This window comes from Musca domestica, unplaced genomic scaffold (assembly GCF_030504385.1).
Source record: "Musca domestica strain aabys unplaced genomic scaffold, Musca_domestica.polishedcontigs.V.1.1 4, whole genome shotgun sequence".
Classification (NCBI taxonomy): Eukaryota; Metazoa; Arthropoda; class Insecta; order Diptera; family Muscidae; genus Musca; species Musca domestica.
Genome location: NW_026712328.1, coordinates 22,765,475 through 22,791,108, shown reverse-complemented (window position 1 = coordinate 22,791,108; position 25,634 = coordinate 22,765,475). Strand labels below are relative to the sequence as shown.

Sequence of the window (25,634 nt, the reverse complement as noted above, 5' to 3'; positions counted from 1 at the left end):
CTAGGATTGAGAGATGTAGATTGTTACTAAATTGGTATTTGGTTAGAGCTGAAATTATGAAATTTGATATGGGTTTACATATGGAGACGTTGAAATAGTTTGAGAGAAAGATTGAAAGGGAGTCCTCTGTGCAATGGGTTTTCTATTATTCTCCTCGGTAAACTTCAAGATGAAATATTTTGAAGACTTTTTGGTGTAGAAGATAAACATTTCCTGTTATTCTTTTCGAAAAAGGAAAAAAGTTGAATAAAATATTAAAACTTGAAGATCCGGAAATTTAGTACGATGATATAAAATTTTTGCCAAACTAAACAACTTCTGCATTTACTAAATAGGCCTAACACGAACTGCTGGAAAAAATCTTAAATTTTAATTTTTCGCTGAGGAAATTTCTTGCACTTGCCAGTAATTCATAAAAAATTAAAAAAAAAACATTTGACAAGGAATAACTTATATTTTGCACACGTGATATCGGTAGGACTTGAAAAATTTTATTTATAACGCTAAACCTTTGCTTTCTCCTGCAACGCAACACAGTGGTAATTTGTGTTCTTTAAAGTGCCCATCTTGAGTATACTGTTATATTCAATTCACACGTGTAAAGCATACTTTTAGGCAACTTAAAAAATCAAAAAATCTGTTATCTAATATGACGCAGGTTGCATAATTTCGTATACTTTGAATCCATATTTAAATTTCAAGCATGCAAATAAAATTAAAATTAACAACTATTGCTCTCTTTCTCGTATCTAAAATACACATTCCAATATTTATAGCCCCCATACATTATCAATCACATTTTCAATCAAGATACTATGATACAAAACATTTATAAGGGAAATATTTGGGATGAAAATTGCATCGAAATATCAACTCAATTAGAATGAACTAAAGCACTTTGGCACTAATTGTACCAAATGGTGGTAGCACAGCAAAACGCCCCCCTACATTAGACGTACACAATTGAGTTGCCTCTTTGCCTGTGCTTCTGCCATCTAAGCGATGTGAAAGTCCATAGAGAGCTGTGGTGGCTTTGAACTTCGCTTTCGTGCAGCATACACCGATCTACCTTTGCCGTTAGTGCAATTATAATTTTATTGCTTTTGACACATAGTTAGTGTTGGGGTAGTAGGGGAAGCAAAATGGGAGGAGATACACAACCAACGGCACCACACAATTAACACTGCATTTCCTAGCACTCGGATGTGAAAAGATACTCCAACACCACTCACATGTCCTTATGGGATGTTGTATCGGAGTTTTAATAAATTCCACCATTTTATGCTACAATGCATTTCAGTGATAAATTGCATGAATCGAGTGTTGTCGAAGAATGGTGATAATAACACTGTACGGCAAAATGTAACTTTTTCTGCAGAAAATTCCCTGTCGATTATAAAAGTAGAGCTAAAAATAGAAGACACGTGTATCGGCTTTTTGAAAGGCTACATCGCAAGATGGCGTAAAATTTCTCCCCTGTTCAATGTGTATTGACTTTTTTCGCATTAAAAGTTTTTGGAATCCTCAGATTTTAATACCAGGACTTCAATTTTAAGCCTCAAAGATAAAAATATTCTTCACCAAAATGCATTGTAAGTCAGGTCTGTAGTAGGTCGAATTTTATGATAAATGCTTTCACAGAATAGTTTCTAGTAACTATCCCATTTAGAGGAGGTATTGAAAAAGATATACTTGCGTTATTGAATGCTTTACTTGGGCGTTGTATACTTTTAGGCAGCCAAGTTTAAATGGCTGGTTGATGGTTGGGATATATTTTTGATAAAATAAAATCAATTCACAAGGAACACAAATCCCAGTAATTGAATTAAAAAGAAAAAGGAACTGGTTGCCCATGTAATATCTGAATTTGGCAAAGGTGACAAAATGGGTCATAACTTCTTAAAGACCTCGGTACAGAGGGACAGTTGGAAATTTTTAATTAAAAGGCTTATGGGAATTGTTTGCAGACACCATTGACAAAGGAAATAATGTTCCTTAAGATCTGAAAAGGATGTGTCTTCCACCACGATTTTGATCATAGCATGCATGTTTCGCCTATAAAAACGTATTCCCTATATCTGAAATCCCTCAGCTGTCATAGGAAATGTTCCAACTGTACATCATCTTATGTATCGTCCCTCCGATGTAATTTTTTGTGTATGTTCCATAAAATTTGAAAGCGCAAATTTAGGAGAAAACTAATTATAAAGCTTCTGCTAGTTCGGCCTCCAACATTTGGAACAGACTTGGAAATTAAAAAAATAAATAAATAAAATAAATACAAAATAGTATCCGTTAAAAATTTGGTTAAAATCATAAAAATACCGAATACAGGGAGTTACCGCTATTTTGGGGTCACACATCCAGTTTTCAATCACAGGCTGTACTACCAATTAGTAACTTCAAATACGAAATCTGAAACAATTGCCGTGAATAATTTCGCTAAAATCGTCAAAATACCGTATAAAGGGAGATCCCGTTATATAGGGGCTGTACAAAGAAGGCTGTAGTGCCCATTAGGAACTTCTAATACGAAATTTAAAACAATTCCGTGGAATACTGTCGCTGGATTCAGTATAGGCAAATTTCTGTCACAGGTTGTGATACCCGTAACGAACTGCAAATACGAAATTTGAAATAGATCCGGTGAATAATGTCGCTGAAATTAACCAAATACCGAATATAGGAAAGTACCTAAGTACCGTAGACAATTTTCTATCATAAACTGCAGTTTTCATTAGGAACTTCAAATACGAAAATTGAAATAGATCCGGTGAGTAATGTCGCTGAAATTAACCAAATACCGAATATAGGGAAGTACCGAAGTACCGTAGACAATTTTCTTTCATAAACTGCAGTATTCATTAGGAACTTCAAATACGAAAATTGAAACAATTCTGGCAAATAACGTCGCTTGAATCATCAAAATACCAAATATATGGAATATACTTATTTGGGACTGTACATGGATCTATATAGCCCATTTCAATACAAAAAGTCCTGCAGGCCAAAGATATATCTGAGTAAAATTTTATCAAGCTGCTTCAATTCGTTCGGAAGCTAGAGTGATTTCCACAGACGGACTGACATTGCTAAATCGACATAGAATTTTATGCTGATCAGGAATATATATTCTTTGTGGAGTCTAAAATGTATATTTCGAGGTGTTACAAACGGAATGACAAACCTAATATACCCTCGTTATTATGGTGGGGGGTATAGCAAGTAGAAGAACCAGCGAGGTTCATTGGGAGGAGGTACTATTATATGGGGGCTATACGAAGGTATAGATATGCACAGGCAAATTCAGTTTGACAAAGCGACTAAAACCATTAAGAAAGCTCCGATTTTAGGAGGAAGAATTATTTTACATTTCTTATAAAGGTCTGAGAGAAAAAACCTTCGGTAGTTCCTTCATCATTTCTAGCCTCAATTATTGACCGGTTACATTTTCCTGCCTGAGTGGCTGTAGTTTTATATATTGAAATCTCAATGATGTTTTTCTTTTTACTATGATTTAGGAATAACTCCTTAATTTTGGTTATTTTAAAAGCTTCAACCATATTTTTCTACTGAATGCCATCAGTATTTTTGATTGTTGTGGCATATGTCATGTTTCAGGGATTTAAAGACTACTGAATTCACAATAATTTAAGTTTTCACACGATGGAGTGTATAAGAAGATCTATACGGCCGAACTTAACTCTAGTTTTACTTTTTTTCTATAATATTTATGATTAATTAAGAAAAGAATATTTTTGGTATTTCTTCTTTTTTCCTTTGAAAGTCCTGTTACAAACCCCCTGCAGTTTCCCACCTCATCTCCTAGGTGCCTTCTCCAAAACATTTGCCGTTCTTCATGTTCGGACAAGCGATTATTTATGCCCGACTATGCTTCAATTTTCTAATGGCCTGAATTTCAATAGATATACGACTTACATTCATAACTACTAGATCCTTTGTATGGCCACATGCAGCAGCAGCAACGAAAACATTGGGACACATAATCCTCGCGGACTTGGTCATAACGCATATGAATCTCTGGCTTTTCATACACATGCCATTTTCACACACACAAACACACATTTCATGTTTAAGTCATTTTCTTGTGCTTGTTTTTCTCGTTACATGTCTTTTTTGCAAGATTCTCTTTCGCTTCTTGAGTACTTAACGGCAGGATATGCTGCTTTTTGTGGCCTTTGCCGCTACCAGGACCACCACCTTCGTTGTATATGCAAGTAAATGGATGAGTTCTTCGTTTTGTTCGTACTTCTCTCTCCAACCTTTCCTTTTTGCTCGCCTTGTGTACAAAATCAATTGTATTGTTTCCCAATTCATTGCCTTTAATAGTAAACCATCGTTTATTTTCTTCCTGTGGCTTTTGAAAACAGCGTTTCTCACAACATTTACAAGTTGTTCGAATTCAATACCATTTCCAGTTTATGGTTTTGCATGAATCGTTTGGTTTTAGTGTTCGCTTTGCTTTGTGCGCGCTTCTCTTTTACTAGCTTTTGGCAAGCAAAAATTTTTTGGATTATGGAGAGTTAAAATGACCATTCAAGAATGGAGTGAGTGGGAGGAGGAGGAGTCGGAATTATTTAGTGAAACAAATCATTTTCCATCGAAACACACTTTTGGTAATTTTTTGGTGAAGTGTATTTAAGCGTAGTTATTACATCTTTAAAGTTGATCATTAACGCCTATTTTATTGTACTTAATAATTCCACAAATGGAGTCTGCTTTTAGGCGTTGGGATATGTATTTACTTTTGTAATAATATTTGATGTTCTTCTATCTCTTCTATGAGAAGATCTTCTGGTCTTCAATGAGAAGATCTTCTGGTCTTCAATGAGAAGACCTTCTGGTCTTCAATGAGAAGACCTTCTGGTCTTCAATGAGAAAACCTTGTGGTATTCTATGAGAGGACCTTCTGGTCTTCTATGAGAAGACTTTCTGGTCCTCAATGAGAAGACCGTCTTGTCTTCTGTGAGAAGACCGTTTGTTTTCTATGAGAAGACCTACTTGTCTTCTATGAGAAGACTTTCTGATCTTCTTTGAGAAGACCTTCTGGTGTTCTATGAAAAAAAAAATGCTGGTCTTGACATTAGTGTGTTCTATACAAAAAAGACCTTCTGGTCTTCTAGGAGAAGATCTTCTGGTCTTCTAGCAGAAGACTTTTTGGTCTTCTAAGAGAAGACCCTTTGGTCTTCTAGGAGAAGACCCTTTGGTCTTTTATGAGCAGACCTTTTGGTCTTCTAGGAGAAAATCTTCTGGTCTTCTAGCAGAAGACCTTTTGGTCTTCTATGAGCAAACCTTTGGTCTTCTATGAGAAGACCTTCTGGTCTTCTATGAGAAGACCTTCTGGTCTTCTATGAGAAGACTTTCTGGTCCTCAATGAGAAAATCTTCTGGTCTTCAATGAGAAGACCTTCTGGTCTTCAGTGAAAAGACCTTCTGGTCTTCTATAAGAAGAACTTCTGCTCTTCTATGAGAAGACCTTCTTGTCTTCTGTGAGAAGATCTTCTGGTGTTCTATGAGAAGACCTTCTTGTCTTATATGAGAAGATCTCTGGTCTTCTATAAGAAGAACTTCTGCTCTTCTATGAGAAGACCTTCTTGTCTTCTGTGAGAGGACCTTCTGGTCTACTATAAGAAGAACTTCTGCTCTTCTATGAGAATACCTTCTTGTCTTCTGTGAGAAGACTTTCTGGTCTTCTTTGAGAAGATCTTCTGGTGTTCTATTCTGTGAAACAAGTCCAACTAGTCTTATATAAGACGAACTCCCAAAATTTTATGCCGAGATCTTCAGGTCTTCATTCTGTTCGCCTCCCTTTTGGGACCTTCCAGAAGTAGAAGACCTTGGCAGAAGTATATCTGTTTTTCTGGTGTTCTATAAAATAATGCTGCCTGCTGTTCTTCTAAAAGATTACATCTTTTTGTCTTCAATGAAATCTAAATTTTTATCTTCTAGTCTATTATTGATGATTTTCCAGCGAAAAATGTACTCTCTGCCTTTCTTACATTTAATGTAATATTCCGTATTTCAAGTTCTCACTCTTCTAGTAAAGAAGACATTTGTTTTATGAACAAATAATTAAATTGCCAACATTGTTCGTTATGTAGACACAAACATGTTCGATTCAATCAGTAATGCATCGAACTAAAGTAAATTTGATAGAGTCTAAAGCAATTTGTGTGCAACTACAGCCTGCAACATCGAATGCTGGTAGCAGTTGATATAAAAATTTCCTAGGAAAGAAAAACAAAACCCCTTAGCTCCCTCAAAGGATGTTTCTTTTGCATCCTCCATGCAAAGATTACATTACAAAGGATACCAAGGCGACCAGGCGAATGACAATGCGGAGAAGTAAAAATATCCTCAATAACATTGACATAATATTTTATTGTTACGTTCGGAGTGTGTGTGTATGTTTGTGTGTTCACTCAAATATCGATAAATTCAAAACCAGACATTGCCTTTGATGTGTTGTTCGGTTACCCCGTATGAGTGTGTGTACGTTTGTGAATCATGGATGCATATGTGTAAATATTGGCATGTGTGTGTTGGTTTTTGATACAAAAGCACCCATATATTTTATACAAATGCATTACCCATACACTTACCGTAGTACTTATGTGACCTTTGTATGTGTAAGTGTACTCCACATATGTGTTTAAATATGTATGTATGTATGTATTTGTGTATGAATCACTTTATGTGTACATATCCTGTCTATTGTTGTATAGGAGCGATATAAACATTGGCATCAGGGTCCCATTGTTGTTATTATTATTGTTATTGTCAGCAACAAACACTCGTTGAGTTCGATCAGCATCCTCTTCACCTCTTCTGTTCTCGAGTTGTGGAGTTCATATTTCGAAAAAAATAACATTGTATAGAGTGCAGGGTTAAAGGATTCTTGTATTTTTCGAAGAACGGAAACATGCAAATTTTCGTGAAAATATAAAAAGGACATGACTTTTTGTAGCGTATACATATTTTAGCATTTAAAGCAGATGTGAAACTTGTGGTCCAAGTCTGAACTAATTTTGGGGTATAAAACTGGCTGGAAAAGGAATGTGGCCACCAACTGCAATACGATATTTCAAAATCGATAGATAAGATATTTAAAAATTGAAAAGCAATCTCCATAAGACTAATTTGTAATTTACTCGATTTAAATAAAACTCATTGATGGCCTGCAAGAGACCGAGTTATTTTGAAGGATTACAAAATGTGTGAAACTGGAACTGTAACATTGAGACAAGTTAGAACGTTTTGAACAAACATTAAATCAAATCTATTCCCCATTCTGGATCTATTTTGGAATTTGAGCGAGTTATACGGATGTCTGCTTTACACCAATATTGTGAAGATTTTGATCGCAAGACAGATAAGTTCATGCAAAAGTTTAAAATTTGTATATATTTATACCCTCTACCTTCAAATGGAGGGTAAATTAACTTTGTCATTCTGTTTGTAACATCCTTAAATATTCGTCGTATACTCCACAAACTACAGGGTGAGATGAAAAACTACAACCAACTTGAGGCTGTGTCATTTCTAAGTCACTTGTCCGACAGCTGTTAAAATTGTTCCAGTGACAGCTCATTATATTGTTTACAAGCGTGCAAAAACATTTTGGTGAGAATTTTTCAGAAAAAAAGTTATTCTTGATAGTGTGATTTCTTTATATTTGGCTAGAAAAACAACAAGTGGCTATCGTTAGAGCACTCCAGCATTTAAATGTGAATAAGTCTTAATGTGAATAAGTCTTTTGTGTCTCGTACCATCGCTCTTTACCGTGATATTGGTAGCGTAGCCCGTCGTCAGGGAAGTTGACGGAAGAAAACAGCAACATCAGCAGAAATGGTTCGAAAAGTAAAGAAGCGACTTGATCGAAACCCGCGTCGCAGTGGTGGAAAAATGGCTCGTGAACTGAACATATCGCAATATTCCATTCAGCAAATATTGAAAAAAGAACTCGGGGTAAAGCTATTGAAATTCCAAAAAGTGCAAGAACTTACACCGCAACAGAAAGAAAATAGACTCAAAAGAGCTAAGTGGGAACTGTCGAATTTGGATTTCTCCGATGAGAAAACATTCGTTGTCCGGCAGTGTGTGAACAAAATGATCGTGCACCTTCGGTAGGCCACCAGAACTCAAACGCCGGCCATGGTGATGTGTGGGCCGCCATAACAGCCGATGATCGCTCTCTGTTCGTATTAATCGGCCGTGGCATAAATGCCGAAGAGTATCGCGAAATTATTCTGGAGGATGTATTAAAGCCATGGGCACGCAAACATTTTGGCCGCCGGCCTTGGACATTCCAACAGGACTCAGCACCATTGCTATCGGCACCCAAGAATGGTTGCAAAATGAGGTTCATCTCTTCATTTACAGCGCAAAATGGCCACCGAAATCTCCGGATACCAATCCGTTAAGTCTGGAGTATTTTGGAAAGCAAGGTTGGCACCAAAATATACCAAAGTGTCAATAACCTCAATCAAGCTGTTCGCCGGGAATGGACCAAAATAAAATAAAACAAAAAAAAAAAAAAAAAATAAAACAAAAAATTAAAAATAATGGCGTTTGACTTTGTTGAAGTTTTTATATCTCACCCTGTAGCCCCCATATAACGGTCCCTCCTGATTTTCGATACTTTTAAGATTTTCGCCGCATTTTTTCACGGATTTGTTTTTTGAAGTTCTAGCTCCTGTGTCGGAACATTTGGGTTCTAGCTCCTGTGTCGGAACATTGTATACATAGGTACACGTTTTGGTATAGCCCCCATGTAACTGTACCTCCCTCTATGGAGTTTCTCGTTTCGGTATGGACCTTTATGGTTTTTTGAAAAGTTTTACAGTATTATCCAAACGGTTTAATGTGGAACACTTTTGAATTCAGACATCTGATACGGTCAAAACGTGCCTAGTCGAAAGAACCCTAGGTTTCTTTGGACCAAATCTGTTTCAGGACATTAGGAGTCGATCTAGCGATGTTCGTCCGTCCGTCTGGCGTGTGCGCACGATAACCCTCGAAGGGAGTATCCGATTAGATCCAAACTTGGTATAGAGATCGGAGATGGACGATATCTGTCCACAAAATGTCGAAATTTTCAAAAAATATATATTATTCCACAGAAAGAGAAAAGATGATCCGATTTTGTTCCAACTTTGCAAATACTAATATTTCCATCAGTGCTAGGTCAGGTGCGAAAATGGACAATATCGGTCCACTCCAGGAAATACCTCCCCTACAAAGGGTCAACATTTTGAATAATTATAACTCTTATAAAATGTAATGTAAGAAACCGATTGTCCGCAAATTGCACGCATCACAATATTTTTATTAAACCAAGTTCTGGTGTGAGTATGGAATATATCGGTCCACTCAATCACGTGCCTCCCCCACAAAGGAATACCCATGAGGCTCATAAAATGCCAAATTAATATCCGAATCCATTCAGACTTTGCATATCTTATTATTTCGATCAACACAAGATCTGTTATTAAGATGGTAGAAATCGGACCTTTCCTTCTGTTACCTTCCGTTACCTCCCCCACAAAATTTTGATTATCTATGAAGCTAATATTGCCCATTCCAATTTTTTATTTGCATAAAATGAGGTATGAACATGGAATGATTCGTTCGACTATTTCTGATCCCTCACGCACATTTTAACATTTTCTGCAAATTTTCATATATCTCATACAAAGTGAAGGAAGTAGTCGATATATTCAAAACCTAGCACATCGCAATGTGTATATCATATTTATTTTGATCCGATACGAAATGAATAACATTGGCCCATTCCTTTGGAATCTACTCCATAGAGGGTGAGTAATTTGAATAATCATAACAGAAGTCAAAATATATTCAACTAACAAAAAAATATTGGCGAGGGTATACATCTGTTGGCAAAACCGACTGATATTTTTTAATTTGCTTTATTGTTTTTTTTTATTATTTTAATTATGTCAGTCAGTTTTAATCTTCTGACTTCAATACTGAACTGAAAATCCTTGTTTTTCCACTCGGCAGTGACTCTCTGCCGTGGCTACTCATTGCTCTTTAACTCTTTAAGGAAATCGATTTTATTTATTATTCTCACTTGCTGCTCAGTGGTCGACGTGTCCCTAATGGACTTGGATTATTAAATTATATAATGATATTGAATGCTCATTAAAATATCAAAAAGTAAGCATCAAAATCTATTTCATAAATTCAAGATAACCTGCATATGAAAAAAAACTGTACATGAGGTTTTTAGATTTATGGAATTCCTCAATTCCATGTTGAGCAACCCTTAAGTACCATAGCAACATTTACAGTTTTCAAAACCACAGACAATTTTTGCAGAGCTTTTTTTCGATTTTTTGGCCAGACAATTGTATTTAAACAAAAAAAAAAAAACAAAATGAAACAACTTTGAATATCTTAAAATTTCCTGAAACAGGCAGAGAGAAACGGCATTAGACAATTTCAGCAAAAATTTTGTTGTTGGCCGTCAACACTACAACTACAACAATAAAATACCAGCAATAAATGCTGTTGTTATTGTTGGCTAATATTTGTATTTAATTTTGTTTTGGCGGTTGTCGTGGTTTCACATTGTCTATGGTCGATGTTTGGTTCACACAGGGTCTGTCTAAATGTCTATCGGTATGACCGACCATTTGGTAACACAGCTATTTGTTGGATGTGTACACAGTTTGTGTTGCACAGTGTGGTGCGTTTGGGTTATAAAGTTGCAAATAGCAATTAATATGGGTATTTCCATATGGGAAGGATGAATTTGGAAAATAAGGCAAATAAAATTCATTTCCATGAGAAAAGTGACATTCGGAGGAATAAGACAAACAAAATATAGCGTTTCGAATGAAAAGAACTTTACTAAAGTTTTAAAAACTTAATAAGCAAAAAATAATAGAACTTGATGCGTCCGAAAAGTAGGTTTTATGGATCACTAATACAGAGGTCCATAGTCATAATTTTTTTCCACAAGGTAAGGAAATATTTTAGGGGATCTTGAGATTTCGTTGTTTTTCTTTTCCTCTTCTTAAACTCCCATTCCCATACTTTGTACACTTCTCTCACCTCTCTCTCTCACAGCTAAGGCATTTTGGTTTGTGGTTTGAGTATGCATGAATGTAGGTATTTAAACGTCTATATTTATGTGTATGTGTTGTTTAGTTAGCATGTGCGTTTCATTGAAACATAACATTTAAATTTTATTCACAAGTTTTAGTTTTTTTTTTAATTTTTTCCTCTTTGGTTTCAAAATGGAGTTTGTGGTTTCGTCGTCGTTCTAAGTTTTGTTTTGCAACTGCCATTGTTGTTGGCGCTGTCTTCTAACAATGTTAACTATCATGCAGCCACATTTGTTCGTAGAGAACCACACTTTGGCCACTATTATTCGCACAAATAAATGTTGTTGGCCCATTGTTGATAGTTTCCTTGGTTGTGGTGCAAAAATGTAACTTCATTTGTGAGTTTCTTTAAGCAGACAATTGAAAATTGAGTTTTGTTAAAATTCTAAATAGGATTTGCCAATGATAATTTTTTATTATTCCTGAGAAGTTAAAATAAAGCGGAAATTTTATTCAGAGTCAGAGAGATGTGGTCGAAAAATCGGGAAATGTCATCGTTTATGGCAGATCCGAAAATCGTGCATTTATGTCACAATTTACGATAGTTTATACTATTCAAGAATTTGATCCTTTTTTGGGTAGGTACCAAAAAAATTTTAATATTGATGTTTCCAGCCTGACCTGATCCTGGAGTAAATAGTAGCATTTATCATGTATGGTCTACATCGGATACCCCCATTGGCTTTTATACCCTCCACCTTAAAAAGGAGGGTATATAACTTTGTCATTCCGTTTGTAACATCCATAAATATTCGTCGTAGACCCCATAAAGTGTATATATTCATGATCAGAATAAAATTCTAAGTCGATATAACGATGTACATCAGTCTGTCTGTCTGTTGAAATCACGATACAGTCCACGATAAAGTCCACGTAGAGCCACAAAATTTGGCAGAACAATTTGTATTATGTCTAGGATGATTGGTATTGAAAATGAGATATATCGGTCTACGTTTTGGTATAGCCACCATATAACGGTACCTCCCGATATTCAGTATTTTGATGATTTTAGCGACATTATTCAACGGAATTGTTTTAAATTTAGTATTTGAAGCTCATAACAGATACTACAGCCTGTGACAGAAAGTTGTCAGTGCAGGTCCACGTCTTCGTATAGCCCCCATATAACGGCACCTCCTGATATTCGGTATTTTGATGATTTTAGGCACATTATTCACCGGAATTGTTTCAAAATTGGTATTTGAAGTTCGTAATGAATACTTCAGTCTATGACGGAAAATTTTCTGTGCAGGTCCACGTCTTCGTATAACCCCCATATAACGGTACCACCCGATATTCGTTATTTTGATGATTTTAGCGATATTTTCCATCGGGATTGTTTCAAATTTAGTATTTGAAGCTCATAACAGATACTACAGCCTGTGACAGAAAATTGTCAGTGCAGGTCCACGTCTTCGTACAGCCACCATATAACGGCACCTCCTAATATTCGGTATTTTGATGATTTTAGACACATTATTCACCGGAATTGTTTCAAAATTGGTATTTGAAGTTCGCAATGAATACTTCAGTGTATGACAGAAAATTTTCTGTGCAGGTCCAGGTCTTCGTATAGCCCCCATATAACGGTACCCCTGATATTCGGTATTTTGATGATTTTAGCGATATTTTTCATCGGAATTGTTTCAAATTTGGTATTTGAAGTTCGTAATAGAAACTACAGCCTTTGACAGAAAATTGTCAGTGCAGGTTCGCGCCTTCGTATAGCCCCCATATAACGGCACCACTTGATATTCGGTGTTTTGATGATTTTGGGCACATTGTTCACCGGAATTGTTTGAAATTTTGTATTTGATGTTCGTTATGGATACTACAGCCTACGGCTACATTCGATATTTTTAAGATATTAAGAGAATTTTTAACGGTTTTTAATTTTTGAAAATTGTCAAATTCGTTCCAAATGGTGGAGGATATTCAAAGTTCGGTTCGGCCGAACTTACAGCTTTTTTACTTGTTATGTTTTATACCCTCTGCCATATGGCTGGAGAGGGTATATATCATTGATACGGCCAAAACGTGCCTCATTGAAATAACGGTTTTAGACCCCAGGTCTCTTTGGACCAAATACGTTCCAGGATATTTGGAGTCGATCTAGAGGTGTCCGTCCGTCTGTCTGATTTGACCCAAACTTGGTATATCGTAATATTATTATCAAACTTATATCGAGTTCGGCAATATCGGCCCATTCCTCCAAGTACCCCTCCCACAAAGGGTCAACATTTTTATACCCTCCATCATACATAGTATGAAGGGCATATTAAGTTCGTCATTCTGTTTGTAACTCATCGATATAATAATTTTAGACCCAATAAAGTATATATATTCATGATTAGCATAAAATTCTAAGACGAATTAGCCCTGTCTGTTCGTCTGCTGTAATCACGCTACAATCTAATCGAATTAAGATAGGAAACTATAATTTTGCACAGATCTGTCTTTTGTCTGATCTAGCAGGTCAATCGAAATTTTACACAAGGAGTTCTTTATCAGCACTTTACTCCCTAGCAGAGAATTGTCTATATAGGTCCACGATATCATGTAGTCCCCCGATATTCTTTATTTGGATGATTGTAGCCACATTTTTCAATGGAGTTGTCTGAAATTTTACACAAGGAGTTTTTTATGAGGACTTTACCTGCTTACAGAGGATTTTTTAATTTTAGCCACATTTTCAATTTTTACCCCCGAAAAAGAAAATTCTATATAGATCCCCATATATCGGACCTTCCGATATTCGGTATTTTTAATTTCTTAATTTTTTCTTTTAATTTCTTAATTTGTCCCAAATGTTGGAGGGTATTCAATGTTCGGCCCGGCCGAAATTACTGCTTTTTTACTTGTAAATATTTATAACTGTTGTAAAATTTGAAAGAAAAGTTCAATTGTGTTCAAATCGCACATTTTTATATTTTTATCAACACAAGATAGGAAAGGAATACAAAAGAAAGGTACTCTTTCAAATGAAAGATTACTTAGATGGGTTTCCACTGATAGGAGACCACCTAGCCCAATATCAAGTGTCAAACGAAAAAAAAACGCATCTTCCTTCCCAAATAGGTACTTTTCACATTCAGAATTCTATCCCTAAAAAGCTAAAAGTTTCTACAACTTCTCGCACAATATTCCCCATCCACCTATATTTATGGCACTACAGCTCTCCGGAAACATAATTACATTTTTCAAAAAAAAAAAAAAAAAATGGCACTATGTACTTCTGCCAGAAGTTTAGTAACAATTTCATTGTTACAATTGTTAATTGAGTTGCAAACAACATTTTGCCCGGCCAACTTTGTTTCAAATCAGTGAACAGGACATCATCTTTTCGGGACACGACAGGCTAACATGCCATGTAATGTAGTTGGCAATTTACATAGACAATTCCCAAACGAAAAACACGAGTTCTGTTGCAGACAACAATATTGTTTTATAGTTGAATGATTATTGTAGTGGTGGTGAACTATTTTGGCGATTGTAAATCCCAAGTAAATTGCTTCAATATTTAAATATAGAATTTAAAGTATTTACTTTAAGATATTTTGCCAGAGCAAGTAAAGCTAGAAAAGCTGTGCCACTCAAGTAAATTAAAATAATTGTTGCTCATGGTCTCCATTGCTTTACTCTTCCATTCTATTTTGTTGGAATTCTTTGTGCCCCCTTAAATACACACCCCTAACATATATTTTCATTACTTGTTAGCACATAGCTACATACGTATGTGACATACCAAACCAATTACAGTACGTTGAGCATACGTATTTTTTCTATGCTCCATGGTGGTGTACACGACCATACATTACTTCCACTGAATTGAGAGTTTTGGTGTTTGGTTGCATTTTTCCGCTTTTGCTGCTGTTGGCGGCAAACAATAGCTATCGGAAAAAAATAAGAAAATTGCAGGCATTAATTGAAAGCAATACACTCACACGAACATGCTGCATGTACTTATTCATTCATTCATGCACCCATTCAGTCAATAATACGGTTTCCATTAACACCACGACCACCACAAGAAAAGAAGCCATTTCTTAAGTGCAATTTGTTATTTGTCGTTTTTTTTTTTTTTTTTTGTACCAAACTAAGCTGAGGAAAAAGTTTAGTCTACATTGCAATGTGCTGCTGAAAAATTTGGAAATTAGAAATGGCTTATATAGGTTTAAAATAATCTATAAAAAATATAACGTCCATTTTTTCTCGTTTTCCCTCCCTATACGAAAACATGGACAATGTTCCGCCACCGGAGCTAGAACCCATTATGATCTACAAATACCAATTTTTAGACAAATCCGTGAAAAATATGGTGAAAATTATTAAAATATCGAATTCCGGTGCTATACAAAAACGTGGATCGATATATCGACAGATGGTAAAATCGACTTAGAATTTTATGATGACCATGAACATACAGCGTAAGATGAAAACACTTCAACCAACTTCAGTCTGCTGTCATTTTCAAGCCACTCGTTCGACAGCTGTTAAAATTATTCCAGTAGAGCTCATTATATTGTTTACAAGCGTACAAAAGCATTTTGGTAGGAATTTTCTGGAAAAAAAAGTTATTCGTGATGAAATTCAAGCGCGATAGTGTGATTTCTTTATATTTGGCTGGAAAACCACAAGTGGCTGTCGTTAGAGCACTCCAGCATTTAAATGTGAATAAATCTTTGGTGTCTCGTATCATCGCTCGTAACCGTGATACTGATAGCGTAGGCCGACTTACTTACACCGCAAAAGAAAAGAAATAGACTCAAAAAAGCTAAAGAGTTGCTTCGCTTGGCCGAAAGTGATGAACTGCCGAATTTGGTTTTCTCCCATGAGAAAACATTCGTTGTCCAGCAGTTTGTAAACAAATAAAATGGTCGTGTTTACTTGCTGAAGAGGTGAACTGAAAATGTGCAACTTCGGTTGGCCACCAGAACTCAATAATATTCAATTTAGGTCCAAGGTCTGTATACTGAAGGTATCTAAAGGGTGAAATAAAACAACTGCAACAAAGTCAAACGACATAATTTTTATATTTTATTGAATAAAAGTAAAAAATGTCGGAAATAGCATCACGAATTATGGCCTTCAGACGGCCAATGAAACCGTCACATGCTGCCCAAATGTTGCTCTGCGGTATTTTGGCCCATTCCCGGCGAAGCGCTTGCTTGAGGTGATCGACACTTTGATATTTTTTAGTGCAAACCTTGCTTTCCAAAATACTCCAGACACAATAGTCCAATGAATTGGTATCCAGAGATTTTGGTGGCTATTATGCGCTGGAAATGAACCGATGAACCTCATTTTGTAACCATTCTTGAGTGACGCGTGCTGAGTGCGATGGTGCTCCTGTTGAAATGTCAAAGGTCTGCGGCCAAAATGTTTGCGTGCCCAAGGCTTTAATACACACTCCAGAATATTTTCGCGATAATATTCGCCATTTATTCTGATGCCACCTTCGATTAATACGAGCGGAGAGTGACCATCGGCTGTTATGACGGCCCACACCATACCATGACCGGCGCTTGAGTTCTGGTGGCCAACCGAAGGTGCACATTTTCAGCTGACCTGAGAAAACCAAATTCGGCAGTTCACCACTTTCGTCCAAACGAAGCTACTCAACAATGGTTACAAAATGAGGTTTGAATTTGTTGCAGTTTTTTTTATCTCACCCTGTATTTTCTTTCAGTTGCGGTGTAAGTTCTTGCACTTTTTGGAATTTCAATGGCTTTACCCCGAGTTAATTTTCCAAAATTTGCCAAATGGAATATTGCGACATTTTCAGCTCACGAGCCATTTTTCGGCCACTACAACGCGGGTTTCGATCAAGTCGCATCTTTACTTTTCGAACCAATTCTGCTGATGTTGCTATTTTCTTCCGTCCACTTCCTTGACGTCGGGCTACGCTACCAGTACCACGGTAACGAGCTATGGTACGAGACTTAAAAGATTGATTCATATTTAAATGCTGGAGTGTTCTAACGATAGCCACTTGTGGTTTTCCAGCCAAATATAAAGAAATCACACTATCACTGGTACGCTTGAATTCCATCAGGAATAGCTGGTTTTCTGAAAAATTCTCACCAAAATGCTTTTGTACACTTGCAAACAATATAATAAGCTGACACTGGAATAATTTTACAGATGTCGACAAAATCAAATGTAATTTGACCATTTGGCATTTAAGTGGTTATTTTAATTCCTCGTAAGATTATTTAAATTAGATTTAACTTTTGGTGTAGCCTCTTGATGGGATATTTTCTATATATTGAAGGTGTCTATTTCAATACCAAATTGGCTGTGATTTGAGATTTCGATTTGGTAGATTTATTTTTAGAAAAACGATATAAAACGTAGGCTCTCTATAGTCTCCATATAAAGGCGCCTATTGACTTTCATTAAGGTTTTTGCCCCGATTCTCGACTAAATACGCCCTAATTTGACCTCTTTCAGCACCAATACCATTATTGTGGATGCTACAAAGTTCCGCTTGGAACTCCCTCTCTCTGATGCAAAAGCACAATCTTTCAGCTGATTTTTTCACAACAATAATAAGTTCCCATAGTGTCATTTTTGTAGTGTTTTGCACATAGTATGACTCAGCAGGCATTTCAAAAAACCTTTTAATTTTTTTACCAAATCTTGATGATGATGATCGATGTGTCTCTTTGGTATGCATGTACATACATGTGAATGGACATTTAACTAATATTCGGTAAAACCTTTGCAAAAATTTCCAATTTTATAAATTGTAGCTGATTAGACTTGGCTCTTGACCAAAAAATTCGCTTCGTTTTGAGCATAATCCGCCATACAATGTTCATGCTGTGGCGGCGATGTTGTTATTCAATTTCATTAAATCGTGGCATGGCGTGGAAGAAACAGCCAAAAAAAGAAACGAAACAAAACGAAACTTTGCGCTATCGCTGCTGCTGGTGTCTCCCTGCCATAGTGGCCTGGGTGCGCGTTAGCTTCAAGGCATGCAACTGCAATGAATTGCCTTCAATCCCAGAGTATTTTCGAATTCACTGGTATTGTGCTATTTCTCTTTCACTTGCCTTTATCTATGATTTCTTATATTGTTAAAAGGCATACATACAAACATACATACATGTAGCAACATACGTTCGCTACATTGTCATAGAGTCATAGAAGATGGAGCCAAAACATACAAGAAAAACAAACCAAAAAAATAAAGTTTCAAACCATCAAACACACGTGACTTGTATCTTAAATAAAAAAATTTCATAAAATATACAACAAATCAAAACCCAAAAAATAAAATAAAAAAAAAAATCTTAATTTTTATGCCGCATTGCTGGAGGTGGAGACGCCAACAATTCATTTATACTTCAATTTACTATTTACAAAAGTTTATTTTCTCGGCCTATGGACTTTTTTATGCGTTTTGAAATAATAATCACGTTTTTGTGTGTGTTTTCTTTCTTTCTTCTTCATTGCAGATTCCTTAGAATTTTAATGTTTTTCAATCAATCACGAACTTTACAACAACGACGACAACGACTGGGCCAACAAAGAAACTTTTGCTTTCTTTTTGTCCAGCAACCAACGAAGAACAAGTCATAAGTTTGACGTCTACGGATTCGATTTTTTTTACATTTATAACAAAGGTAAGTTGGACTTTAGAATTCTTTTATAAATGTTGTTAAGATTTTTTTTTAATGGAAATCATTCGACGAGCACAGGAATGTATCACTCTGAAGTTTATATTATTTTTTATTTTACCTTGAAGAAGAGCTTACCCCAGAGAAGAGCTCTTCGACTCATACGGAAGAGTTATTCCCTTCCCAAAGAGCCCTTTAATAATCGCATATATGCCATAGACTGCCATAAAGGAGACCTTAAAGGTATAGGAGAACCTTGAGGTCTTCATTAGGTATAGGACACATTGAAGGTGTTTTATTTAATTAGGAATCCTTGAAGTTCTTTTATTTCTTTAAGAGTCCTTAACGATCTCGAATTTGCATAGGACATCTTGATGGTCTATTCGCAAAGGAAGAATTGAAGTTCTTTTATTTGTATAGGACACCTTAAATGTCCTCTTTTCGTATAGGAGACCTTTAAAGTTTTCTATTCGCAAAGGAGACCTTGAAGTTATTCTATTCGCGTAGGAGACCTTGAAGTTCTTCTATTGGCATAGGAGACCTGGAAGTTCTGGCAGATCTCCTATTCGTATAGCAGACCTTGAAGATGTTCTATTCGTATGGCAGACCTAAAAGATGTGCTATTCATATAAGAGGCCTTACCTTACTTTGAAGATCATATACCTCGACCTCGAGGGTCTTCCATTCGTATAACGGTGAGATAAAAAAACCGCAACAAAGTCAAACGCTATAATTTTTACATTTTTTTTTTTTTAATTTTATTGAATGAAATCAAAAAAATGTCGGAGATAGCATCAAATTTTAGAATGAGTTTAGATTTGTTCGAATTGGTCACCTTTGGCACGAATTATGGCCTTCAAACGGCCAATGAAACCGTCACACGCTGCCCGAATATTGCTCTGTGATATTTTGGCCCATTCCCGAAATGTTTGCGTGTCCAAGGCTTTAATACACCCTCCAGAATAATTTCGCGATAATATTCGGCATTTATTCTGATGCCACGGTCGATTAATACGAGCGGAGAGTGGCCATCGGCTGTTATGGCGGTCCACACCATCACCATGGCCAGCGCTTGAGTTCTGGTGGCCAAACGAAGGTGCACATTTTCAGCTGACCTCTTTGGCAAGTAAACACGATCATTTTGTTTGTTGACAAACTGCTGGACAACGAATGTTTTCTCATCGGAGAAAACCAAATTCGGCACTTCACCAATTTCGGCCAAGCGAAAAACTCTTGTAAGTTCTTGCCCATTTTGGAATTTCAATGGCTTTACCCCGAGCTCATTTTTCAATATTTGCCGAATGGAATATTGCGATTTGTTCAACTCACGAGCCATTTTTCGGCCACTACGACGCGGATTAATTCAAATCGCTTTGTCGGACGAGTATCTTAGAAATGACAGCAGTCTGAAGTTGGTTGCAGTTTTTTCATCCCACCCTGTATTCGTATGACTGACCTTTAATATTTTATATTTGTATATGAGACCTGAAACGTATTCAATTCGTATAAAGGGCCTCGTAAGTCTTCTATTCGCATATGAGTCCTTAAGGGCCTTCTCTTCGTTTAAGAAAAATATTTGCAGGTTTTCTACTCTTATAGGAGGATTTCTATTCTCCTGGAAGTATTATTCTGTTGTAGGACCTTAAAAGTATTATTTTCGCATAAAAGTTCTTAAAGGTCTTATATTGCCTCTTCCATTATTATTAAGAATACTTTACCTCCATTTTGTACATTGATCTTCCTGAAGAATATGTTTAATAACTTGTAAGCCTCCAGATTCTAGTTTCCACTCCACACTTTAACCATTCCAAACTCTTAGTGAAAATGCTCACCACCCTCCTTCTCCCGTAGGCCCATTTTAATGGGGCTTACAACAACCCGCATCGAACACACAACAAATACATTTCCAATAACTCCTATTAATCCTGTACTTACTTATTAGTCGGCCATTTCCTTTAGCATGGTAAATGTGGTTTTAATGGACATTGTGGTTATGGCTACCAATTGTGGTTTTCAGGGGTATATTTATTCAACCCCGAATAATACACGCGCCGAATACAAAGTCGATAAATGATTTATTTATTATTAGCACCTAGAGTAATTTGATGGCCAGCAAAGTGACCTTGAGTTGATGGCTGTATGGACGATTCGATGGACAAATTTATGATGTGGTGTTTTCGTCCGTCTACCTCTCTTAATTCCAAAGTATATTTTTATACCCAACTCAGAACAGAAGTCAAAAATAACAACAAAAACAGCAAATCGTCTGTGTCATGTGTCATATCCAGATTTGGTTATTGTATATCAAAAGCCATCCATCCATCTAGCCAAGCGTCGTTGCTTTGGCTAAAAAAAACAACAAAAAAACTTCTCCATCAAATATCGTTGGCCTTTGCTATTGTTGCCTTCTGTCCCTCTCTCAAACACAGACACACTGACGCACACACACTTTCTCAATTTTAAGGCCACAACTTTACTATCCTTCCTGGCTTGGTCCTCTACACGTTTTTTGGTTTTCTCATTCTCTTCCTGATTTCATGGCTTTCAAGTACAACACGGCCCCAACACTAATAAGTTTCCGAGAATTTGCCAGCAACATAAAAATCAAAATAAAAGTTCGAAAACCCGCTCACACACATTCATGCTACAGGCGCATACCTTTTGTTAGTTTTTTTGTTGTTGTTTTTTCCTTGGTCTATGACGTCTACAATATCTATCCATTATTTTTGGTGTTGGCCTCTTCCTTTGGGAGTGAAGGTTTTATTGGCTATTAGGGAATCCCATAAAAGCTTTTGCTCCGCTCGTTTGAGTAGGGATTTTGTCCTTTAACTCTGACCAAACTTCCTTGTGCTCTTAAATCGGTTTTGTTTCTTGTGTGAAGTGCCTAATAATGAGCTGATGAGAGCAACACCCAGAGCTCCAACTCATGACATAAATTGTGGTTGTTGGTTGTATTGGTGCCATGGTGTGGTGTATTATTGTTATTGTTAAACATAATTTAGTACGTGTCCAAAGTTATTTATGACCCCTCGAATGGGAGACACCAACATTTTCACCACAGCACACAAAAAGTTTCTCTCAATGAAAGTGCAAAAAGCTACATATTTGATGAATTCCTTGAAGAAAGCAGCTTTTTTTAAAAAATGCAGCTTTTGATTGATGCATGTGGTGAGTTTGGAATACTGAAAGCTGTTTTGCTACATTAGGTTGGCCAGAAGTAGTAACAAAAATAAATAATAAAATACCATTCACATTGGACAACATAAAGGTCTTCTATTCAAAATTTAAAGAAGACTTAAAAGTCCTTTATTATCGTAGGTGACCTCAGAAAACGTCTTAAAGGTCTTCAATGGATAATGGTCTTTTATTGACATAGGAGAACTTAAAAGTCTTCTATAAGAATAGGATGTTTCAAATGTCTTCTACAAGCATAGGATATCTTTAAGGTATTCTAATGACACGGGAGATTTTAATATCCTTTTATTAAAAGAAAATAACTTTAGGATCATCTTTTGGCATAAGAGAACTTTAAGGTCTTCTATTGACATAGGAGACCTCTAATGACAAAGGGGACCTTAATAGTCTAGGAGACCTTAAATGTCTTCTATACTGACGTAAGAAACCTTAAACGACTTCTATTGACATTGGAGACAACTGTGGAAATAGGGGACCTTATAAGTCTTATATTGGCATAGAAGACCTTAATGGTCTTCTATACTGACATAAAAGACCTTAAAAATCTTCAAAAGACTTCTATTGTCATAGGAGACCTCTGTTGAAATAGGGGACCTTAAAAGTCTTCTATTGGCCTAGGAGACCAAGACTATACTGACATAAGATACTTTAAAAGTCTTCCACTACTTCTAAAAGACTTCTATTGACACAGAAGACCTCTGTTAAAAAAGGGGACCTTAAAAGTCTTCTATTGGCATAGAAGACCTTAAAGGTATTCTATTTGTCTTCTATCTCTATAGGAGACTTTAAAGGTCTTCTATTCCTTGAGGGATTTCTATTCCTATAGGAGACCCTAAAACTGTTCTATTCCTAAAGGAGTTCCTTAAAGTCTTCTATTCGTATAGGTGACCTTAGAGGTATTCTATTCGTATATTGGACCTCCAATTCTTTTATTCGTATAGGAGATCTTAGAAGTATTACATTCGTATAGGCCTAAAATTATTATATTCGTATGGAAGACCTAAAGATCTTCTATTTTTCTTCTATTCGCATAGGAGACATGCAAGACCTTCTATTTATCTTCTATTTCTATAAAAGACTTTAAGGGTCTTTTTTTCCTATAGGAGACCTCAAGGGTATTTTTTTCCGACAGGAGACTTTAAGGGTCTTCTTTTCCTACAATAAACCTTAAAGGATTTTTATAGAAGACCCTTTAGGACTTCTATTCGTATAGGGGATCTTAAAGATTTTATATTCCTATTGAAATCTTAATGGTCTACTGTCCCTATAGACCTTTAAGGTCTTCTATTCGTTTAGGAGACCTTCAATGTCCTCTGGTCCTAAAGCAGACATTAAAGGTATACAGGGTGAAATAAAAAAAACTGCAATAAAGTCAAACGCCATAATTTTTAAATTTTATTGAATGGAAGCAAAAAATATCGGAAAAGCATCAAATTTTAGAATAAGTTTAGATTTGTTCGAATTGGTCACCTTTGGCACGAATCATGGCCTTCAAACAGCCAATGAAACCGTCACACGCTGCCCGAATGTTGCTCTGCGATATTTTGGCCCATTCCAAAATGCTTTTTTACGCTAGTAAACAATATAATGTGCTGTCACCGGAATAATTTTAACATTTGTCGGACGAGTGGCTTAGAAATGACAGCAGTCTGCAGTTGGTTGCAGTTTTTTCATCTCACCCCGTATATGAAACTTTCCATAATTTTAAATGCCACCTACGATTTAATGATATTCTATTCCTGTAGGAGACTTTACAGAACTTGCATTCCTATGGGAGACTGTAAATCCCTTCAATTTTAATAAAAATCTTTAAGGAATTGTATTTTTATAGTATTATGGTCTCCTGTTTGGACAGAAAATATTATTCATTTATTTTTCATTTAAACATACTCCACATTTTTACCACTGTACTTTGTCACAATTCACCTTCGACCAGTTGTTGAATAAACAAAAGCTTTTCACCACATCCCCACATATGTTGGGGAAGAGGCAAGCTTTATACCACGATTACTGCATAAATATGCTTTGAAAGTTCTCTCATACGCATTATTCTCTTTTTCTATCTCTCTCTCTCTCTCCGCCATATATACCATCAGTCTGATAACTTGAGTAGTACATACACATACCATATCCTTAGCATAGCTACCAAAAACACACAGACACATAGACTCACGGCCAAAGTTAAACGTCAGGAAGAAAACGGGAGAAAGCGCATGTATCGGAATTTTTTTAGTTGATACGCAACATTCGATGAAAACGGTTCCTAAAAGCGCTCTAAAGCGCGTCCTAACGCGTTTCGTGTGGCACATCCCAAATTAGTGGTGTTGGTGTTTTGTTGTTGGTTCCAGTGCCAGAAAAGAAAGAAAATGATGCAAGCAATCTAAGGAATAATGTGAAGAATTATAAAATTCCACGAATTGAGCAAATGAAAAATGTAAATTAAAGTGTATAAAAATGAAACGAAAGTGATGAAGAAAGAAAAATAAAGTATGAAATGAAATCCTTTGGGAAATATCTAAACTCTGCTTTGGTTATAATAATTATGCGATTTTTTTCCTGGCTCTAAGCTTTACTATTACGCTATGGCCGTTATATATATATATATATACATACACACTACAATATCCCTATCGCTAACACAAAAATAAATATGTGTCTGTGTATAATCTATCGAAGAAGAGGGAGGAGGAAGGGTGTAGGAACGATTACTCCATGTTGGTCCTTTTGGTTATCCCAACCTACAAGAAAAAGCTTTAAACTACCAGCGGTACCATAAATGATACACATTTATGCTTACAAATTTAAACTGAGCTTAAAAATAAGAAGAAGCATTCATGATTGTCAGAATTATGTATGTATGTTTGTTGGGGAAGGGAGAGAGAGACGGTAAGAGTGAGATCCAATGGGACCCAGAGTGAATGAGAATTAAGAACATTGAGAAGCTCCAATTTGAACTTTGTTTGGTTTTAAACACTTTTGTATGAGAGTGTGTGGCTGAGAGCGAGAGCTCCATGCGGCTTTTTTTTTAATCTATTGCGAGAGTGTTTCATACTCATTGAGTCTTAGAGAGTGTTTGCTGTTGTATCCTCTTGGCCTGTGATTACGGAACCCAAAGACATTGTTTTGCCAACATACTTTTGTTGGTATTTGTGTGCATCAATGTGTGTGTGCGTGTGTTTGGCTAAGAGAGAGCAAACAAAATTTTCCCAAAACAAAGTTGGCCCCAACAAAAACAAAATAGGAAAGCAAACATAAAAAGGCAACAAAGAGAATACAAAAAAAAAAAAAAGAAAACGGAGAAGCAAGAATGTCAGGAAATAAACAAAAACAACAATATTTATGTATTTTCCCGTTTGTGTGTGTTCGTGTTTGTGTTAAATTTCTACCCAAATGTATCCTTTATGCAATACCCACACATACACATACATACACACGCGAAGGCTACATTCAGCCATAGCCGACAACAAAAACGTGTTGGATTTTGGAGTTTTTCTTTGAACGGTGGCTGTTTTTAGATAAACCTTGTCAAAAGTGGGAGGCATTTGGCCAGGGAGTTCTCCTTTCCCATTACCATAAATGTATATATTTTTTATGTGTCTGTGAAGTGTAAAACAACAAAATATGAGAGTGTTGTTGTTTTTGTTACCTCTTGTCGTTATTTT

The 25,634-nt window shown here is 36.1% G+C and overlaps 1 protein-coding gene across 9 annotated transcripts in view; it reads left to right on the top strand.

Moving 5' to 3' along the window:
* The window catches only part of LOC101897407 (uncharacterized), a 166,088-nt gene that overhangs the window by 22,300 nt on the left and 118,154 nt on the right, over positions 1 to 25,634 (top strand). For 3 of the 9 annotated variants that reach the window (XM_005183511.4, XM_059126921.1, XM_059126919.1), the window contains exon 1: positions 24,117 to 24,459. The gene's annotated coding sequence lies outside the window, so the exon portion shown is untranslated. Of the gene's footprint in view, positions 1 to 18,615; positions 18,784 to 24,109; positions 24,460 to 25,634 lie in introns of those variants that run through there. The other 6 variants (XM_059126916.1, XM_059126918.1, XM_059126922.1 and 3 more) reach the window with 4 other exon arrangements.